Source organism: Triticum aestivum, chromosome 2B (assembly GCF_018294505.1).
Source record: "Triticum aestivum cultivar Chinese Spring chromosome 2B, IWGSC CS RefSeq v2.1, whole genome shotgun sequence".
Lineage (NCBI taxonomy): Eukaryota > Viridiplantae > Streptophyta > Magnoliopsida > Poales > Poaceae > Triticum > Triticum aestivum.
Genome location: NC_057798.1, coordinates 355,479,191 through 355,487,167, shown reverse-complemented (window position 1 = coordinate 355,487,167; position 7,977 = coordinate 355,479,191).

The window sequence follows — 7,977 nt, the reverse complement described above, 5'->3', positions numbered from 1 at the left end:
AGATAGAGCATAGCCAGACTATATGATTTTGTAGGGATAGCTTTCTTTAGCCATGTTATTTTGAGAAGACATGATTGCTTTGTTAGTATGCTTGAAGTATTATTGTTTTCATGTCAATATGAACTTTTATCTTGAATCATTTGGATCTGAACATTCATGCCGCAATAAAGAAAATTACATTGAGAAATATGATAGGTAGCATTCCACATGAAAAATTCTGTTTTTATCATTTACCTACTCGAGGACGAGAAGGAATTAAGCTTGGGGATGCTTGATACGTCTCCAACGTATCTATAATTTTTTATTGTTCCATGCTATTATATTACTTGTTTTGGATGTTTAATGGGCTTTAATATACACTTATATATTATTTTTGGGGCTAACCTATTAACCGGAGGCCCAACCCAAATTGCTGTTTTCTTGCCTATTTCAGTGTTTCGAAGAAAGGAATATCAAACGGAGTCCAAACGGAATGAAACCTTCAGGAGAGTTATTTTTGGAACGAACGCAATCCAGGAGACTTGGAGTAGATGTCAGGGAAGCTTCGAGGAAGCCACGAGGGTCCAGGGCGCGCCCTACCCCCTGGGCGCACCCCCCACCCACGTGGGTCCCTTGTGGCTCCCCTGACCGACTTCTTTCGCCTATTTATATCCATATAACCCAAAAACATCCAGGAGCACAATAGATCAGGAGTTCCTCGGCCGCAAGCCTCTGTAGCCACCAAAAACCAATCGGGACCCTGTTCCGGCACCTTGCCGGAGGGGGGATCCCTCACCGATGGCCATCTTCATCATCTTGGCGCTCTGCATGACAAGGAGGGAGTAGTTCACCCTCGGGGCTGAGGGTATGTACCAATAGCTATGCGTTTGATCTCTCTCTCTCTCTCTCTCTCTCGTGTTCTTGAGGTGGTACGATCTTGATGTATTGCGAGCTTTGCTATTATAGTTGGATCTTATGATGTTTCTCCCCCTCAACTCTCTTGTAATGGATTGAGTTTTCCCTTTGAAGTTATCTTATTGGATTGAGTCTTTAAGGATTTGAGAACACTTGATGTATGTCTTGCATGTGCTTATCTGTGGTGACAATGGGATATTCACGTGATCTACTTGATGTATGTTTTGGTGATCAACTTGCGGGTTCAGTGACCTTGTGAACTTATGCATAGGGGTTTGCACACGTTTTCGTCTTGACTCTCTGGTAGAAACTTTGGGGAACTCTTTGAAGTTCTTTGTGTTGGTTGAATAGATAATATGAGATTGTGTGATGCATATCGTATAATCATACCCACGGATACTTGAGGTGACATTGGAGTATCTAGGTGACATCAGGGTTTTGGTTGATTTGTGTCTTAAGGTGTTATTCTAGTACAAACTCTATGATAGATCAAATGGAAAGAATAGCTTCGTGTTATTTTACTACGGACTCTTGAATAGATCTATCAGAAAGGATAACTTTGAGGTGGTTTCGTACCCTACAACAATCTCTTCGTTTGTTCTCCACTATTAGTGACTTTGGAGTGACTCTTTGTTGCATGTTGAGGGATAGTTATATGATCCAGTTATGTTATTGTTGTTGAGAGATCTTGCACTAGTGAAAGTATGAACCCTAGGCCTTGTTTCCTAGCATTGCAATACCGTTTATGCTCACTTTTATCATTAGTTACCTTGCTGTTTTTATATTTTCAGATTACAAAAACCTATATCTACCATCCATATTGCACTTGTATCACCATCTCTTCGCCGAACTAATGCACCTATACAATTTACCATTGTATTGGGTGTGTTGGGGACACAAGAGACTCTTTGTTATTTGGTTGCAGGGTTGTTTGAGAGAGACCATCTTCATCCCACGCCTCCCATGGATTGATAAACCTTAGGTCATCCACTTGAGGGAAATTTGCTACTGTCCTACAAACCTCTACACTTGGAGGCCCAACAACGTCTACAAGGAGAAGGTTGCGTAGTAGACATAACTTGCCTCATTTGAACTGAAGAGGAAACCTGCACTCTGCGCCCGCCTGGCGCCCGCCTGGCCTTGGTCGTCATTACTCACGTCAGCTGAGCCTCGTGAGGTAAGCCTTACATAGAACTCTCCGCCCCTCTAGAGCCAGCCTGAGGAGGCCGATCCCCTCGGGGGTCTTGGCGTCGTCCGCCTCGAGAGGCTTGGCCCCTCGCGAGGGTCTTGAGTTGTTGATGCTGAAGTTGGGCCGTACCAGGCCGTCGATGGAGCCATGTGGTGGGCCGCAAGCAGGCAGTGCTGGATACCCCCATATCCAGGACGCCGACAAAGTCATCCCGTCAAGAACATCATGACCACAATAAGACCACTCGAGCTAATTCATATGGATCTTTTTGGTCCCAATGCCTACAAGAGTCTCGGTGGTAACTCGTTCGGATTGGTCATTGTTGATGATTTTTCAAGATTTACGTGGGTGTTCTTTCTTGATGATAAATTGTAGGTCCAAAAGATCTTCAAGAACTTTGCTAGGAACACCCAAAATCAATTTGAAGTGAAGATCAAGAAGGTTTGGAGTGACAACAGAATGGAGTTCAAGAACGCCAATGTGGATACCTTTCTTGACGAGGAAGGGATTTCACATGAGTTCTCGGCTACGTACACACCTCAACAAAATGGAGTTGTTGAGATGAAGAACCAGACACTCATTGAGATGGCAAGAACGATGCTTGATGAATACAAGACGCCAAGACACTTTTGCGCGGAAGCGATTGAGACAGCTTGTCATGCAACAAATCGACTATATCTTCACAAGCTTCTCGGCAAGACGACATACAAGCTTCTCACCGATAACAAACCCCAAGTCAGCTACTTTTGAGTATTTGGCTCAAAGTGTTACATTCTTGATAACCATTGTCGTTCGAAATTTTCCCCTAGGTCTCATGAAGGTTTCCTACTCGGTTATGGCTCAAACTCTCACACTTACCATGTCTACAAAAATTTCACCCGAAAGGTTGAAGAGACGGTAGATGCGAAGTTTGATGAATCTAACGGCTCACAAGTAGAGCAATTGCCAATTGATGTAGGAGAGAAAGATCCCTCGGAAGCAATTCAATACTTGTCTATTGGCAAGATTCACCCAACGGAGGTGTAGGAGAGTACCTCGTCCGTTCAAGTGGAAGCCTCAACTTCACAACATGGTGAACCACAAGCTGACTTGGAGGCATCCACAAGTGGAAACCTCAAGACGAAGGAAACGAGGAAGTACATAAAGATGAACCTCATCAACCTCCTTCTCCACCTACACAAGAAAACAATAGCACCAACAAAAATGAAGAAGGACACGGGGAAAACAAGACAATGAAGAGGATGTTCCACCCCGACCCAAACAAAAGCTCTCACGAGTTCGAGCAAGAGTCTCAAGAGATCATCCCGTCGAACAAATCTTTGATGATATTCAAACTGGGAGAATTACTCGCTCTAAAACTTGTTTGCATAACTTTTGTGAACATTACTCATTCATTTCTAGTATTGAACCTATGAAGGTTGAAGAAGCTCTTGATGGTCCGATTGGGTGAACGCTATGCATGAAGAGCTACACAATTTCGAGAGGAATCAAGTATGGATGTTGGTTGAAAAGCCCGATGAGAAGCACAATGTCATTGGAAGCAAATGGGTGTTTCGGAATAAGCAAGATGAAGATGGACATGTTGTACGCAACAAGGCACGTCTCGTCGCTCAAGGCTACACTCAAGTCGAAGGTATGGACTATGGTGAGACATATGCCCCCGTTGCTAGACTTGAGAGTCCATACACATCTTACTTGCTTATGCCAATCATCATGACATTACTTTATATCAAATGGACATAAAAAGTGCTTTTCTAAATGGTGAAATTGAGGAGGAAGTTTATGTTAAATAACCACCCGGCTTTTCTAATCCCAAGAAACCCAATCATGTTTACCAACTTCACAAAGCTCTTTATGGTCTTAAGCAAGCTCCTAGAGCATGGTATAAATGCTTGACTAAGTTTCTTATTGAAAAAGGCTTTGAAATTGGAAAATTTGACTCTACACTTTTTACTAAAAGGGTTAATGGTGAATTATTTTTGTGGATGATATCATATTTGGTTCAACTAACCCTCATTTTAGTGAAAACTTTGGAAGGCTAATGTAGGAGAAGTTTGAGATGTCTATGATGAGTGAACTCAAATTCTTTCTTGGTTTGCAAATCAAGCAAACTAAGGAAGGTACCTTTGTTTCCCAAACAAAGTATACCAATGACTTATTCAAGAATTTCAACATGCAAGAATGCAAAGGTATGAAAACAGCCATGCCTACTAGTGGACATCTTGACTTGGCCAAGGATGGCAAACCGGTTGACCAAAAGGTTTACCGCTCTATGATTGGTTCATTGTTATATCTATGTGCCTCCCATCCCGATATTAGACAAAGTGTGTGCATGTGTGCATGATATCAAGCGGCCCTTAAAGAATGTCATCTTAAGGTTGTGAAAAGGATAGTGAGATACTTAATTCATACACCAAACTTTGTCATTTGGTATCCTAAGAGGTCTTCTTTCGATCTTGTTGGCTACTCCGACTCGAACTATGCCGGAGACAAGGTTGATAGAAAGTCCACTTCGGGTACTTATCAATTTCTTGTTAGATCCCTTGTATTTTGGTCCTCCAAGAAACAAAACTCGGTATCCTTATCCGCCTCCGAAGCGGAATACATTGCCACTGGATCATGTTGTGTTCATTTACTTTGGATGACCCAAACGCTTAAGGATTATGGGATACATGTGAAACATGTTCCATTGCTTTGTGACAATGAAAGTGCTATTAAGATAGCTGACAATCCCATGCAACATTCTCGGACTAAGCATATTGAAGTTCGTCATCATTTCATTCGGGATCATGTTGCTAAAGGAGACATCAATATTATGCATGTTCGTACCGATAAGCAATTGGCGGATATATTCACCAAGCCGATTGATGAGAAAGTGTTGTACCATTTTAGAGGTGAATTGAACATCATTGATGCCTCAAACTTGGAGTAGGAACTCCATCTAGATGCATGCAACGCATGATCCTTTCGATGACTAATCCTTGATATTTCTCTTAATAAGATGATCATATGTCTTGGATCGATACTTGTACCCTTGCATGTTATCTAACCCTTGTAGGTACTTCGATGAGACCAAATCTATGATATTGCAAGTCACTCACATCTCAAGCAATCTCTACATCACCAAGTTTCTACTATATGGTTGTGGAATACAAGGAAGGATGATCTCACTCAACATATCCTTTGACAATTTCTATATATCAAATTTCATTTGGTATCAATTTTCATGATCGTCATTTTGGATACACAAGTGCTCTTCCTTGCAAGACTAACCCATGTAGGAAGATGAACTCAAACTACAAGTGGTGCTCTCAACTCTTGATGGACTACATCAACCTTGAGTATTCAGCGCAAGTTCAACTACATGACCAAGATCAACACAACCCGAGGTATGTTATTCCATCTTAGAGAAGCTTTGACCCAAGTCATCAGTCAAAGCAACTCAACGAGATGTGAATACATCAAAATGCTTAAACAAAAAATGGTTACCCTATTTTGAGCTTAAATGATGAGTATGACCTATGATCAAGTGATCTCACTTGACTCCTAAGTCAATATACTCTAACATAGGTGACTTTGTTGCTGACCCCTCCTAGATGAAGTTCTCTAGTGTTTCTTTGTTCACTTACTTTGTGTTTTTGCACATGTTTCTTGCTATCTTGTTCCCCCTTTCAAAAAAAAACTTCATCTAGATCTCTTTTATTTTTTAATTCATTGCAAATCTTTTAGTAATTTCCTTGCAAATCCTTGTGAGATTTCAATTCCCAAGTGAGTTGAGTTGACAAGATTTTTCCTCTACATTGAACTCGGACTCACCGATTCATGCCTCTTGGCTAGAGCAAACTACAGGGATTACTTGTAGATAGTTCATCGGTATAGCCAACGGGGACTAACCTGGTCTGACCGATATGCCCCATCCATGACAGTGCCAACTGGGTGTCACCGATGAAAATGGATCGGTGTTACCGATTTCACTGTTTAGAAAACTTTTTGCCATTCCATATTTTATTTCTTCTCCAGCTCCACTCGATGATTCTTATCCTCTACCCGCATCATAAACTACATGCTGCTTTGTATTGTGTCTCAAGGACCAAACCTATTTGACTCATACTCTAGAAATTCCCTTCTTTGAAATTGATGTCAAAGGGGGGAGAGAGAGAACATCAAAGATTACCACATGGGAGATAAAGCACATCTTAGCTTCTCCAGATGCTTGTTAACAATAGAGGAGAGAAGTCACATGTCTTTAAGAGGGGAAAGACATGTTAATATATTTGATTGTACAATTTTTTGCTCTAATTTTCTCTTACCCTACCTTCTCCCATTATCTAATATCAAATTCAGGGGAGAAAGAGATCATATCTAGGGGAAGAAAATCTTTGGAATTCATTGCATATCTTTAATCTTTGGGGACATGTCAATATCCAAATGAAGTACTAAGTACTCACTCATTACATGTCATCCCAACCTTGGTACTCTTGTGGTTTCCTGAACTTGCTTTATGTAGAGTGTTCTTGTGTTATCTAACCTTGTTTTCTCAAGCTCATCTCTTCCAAGGCCAGCTCAAGACCACAAGGTAAGTATATGTATCACACTCATGTGCATGACGATCTCTTGCTGCTGCACATATTGTTTGCAAGAAGGATTCATGAACATGTAGGTACACCTATTCTATCTACATCATCTGCTTTGATGCATATAGCCAAGATGCTTGTAACTCATTGCTTGCTCTGACATGCTTATGCACTCACATGTTCTTATATTCCATCTTTACATAATTGCATACATGTAGGGGGAGCCTATGCATGTTACATGTCCTTCCAAAGCTTTACTTGTTACTCTTCATATCTTTATCTAAAGCTTTGATGTATGTTGTCATCAATTAACAAAAAGGGGGACATCGAAAGCACAAGTGCTCCCATGGTGATTTTGGTAATTAATGACAACATATCTCTTGTTGGACTAATACTTTTATCGAGTATATTTCAGATGATTTCAACAAATGGCATGGCAAGGACAAAAGGATGTGGAACACCTTCAAAATGCTAAGGACAAAGATTGGCAAAGGCTCAAGACTCTTCATTTTCATTTTAGTTATCCAAGATCACATTGAGTCAGTAGGAAAGCCATTACTATTAAAAGGGTGTGAGGTGTTGCTTAATGGGCTGCTTGCTCAAAGCGCTTAGTGATATTGCTCCAAAACCCTCAACCACTTTGTCATTTCCACATATGTCCAAAACCAAAAGTCAAACTCGGCCCCACCGATTTAATCTATTCGGCGCCATCGATTTCAGTTGACATAGCCACTGCCAGAAACCCTAGACAATTTGGTCTCACTGATCAGGATCTCAACCTCACCGAGATGGCCTTCCAAACTATCTGTTTACCTTCATAACATTTCGGTCTCACCGAAATGAGCGATCGGTCCCACCGAGTTTGCCTGACCAACTCTCTGTTTGCTCATTGCTGAAATCGGTCTAACCGAGATCATGAAATCGGTCTAACTGAGATGAGCTTTTGCCCTAGCCCTAGCACATCGGTCCCACCGAGTTGATCATGTCGGTCCCACCAAGATTCCTAACGTTCACATTTCGATCTAAATCGGTCTCACCGAGTTCATCTATTCGGTCTGACCAAGTTGGATCAAATGTGTGTAACAATTGGATTTTGTGTGGTGGCTATATATACCCCTCCACCCCATCTCCATTTATGAGAGAGCCATCAGAACGTGCCTACACTTCCACTAATCATTTTTTGAGAGAGAACCACCTACTCATGTGTTGAGACCAATACATTCCAATCCTACCACTATAATCTTGATCTCTAGCCTTCCCCAAGTTTCTTTCCACTCAAATCTTCTTTCTATCATAGCCAAATCTGAGAGAGAGAGAGAG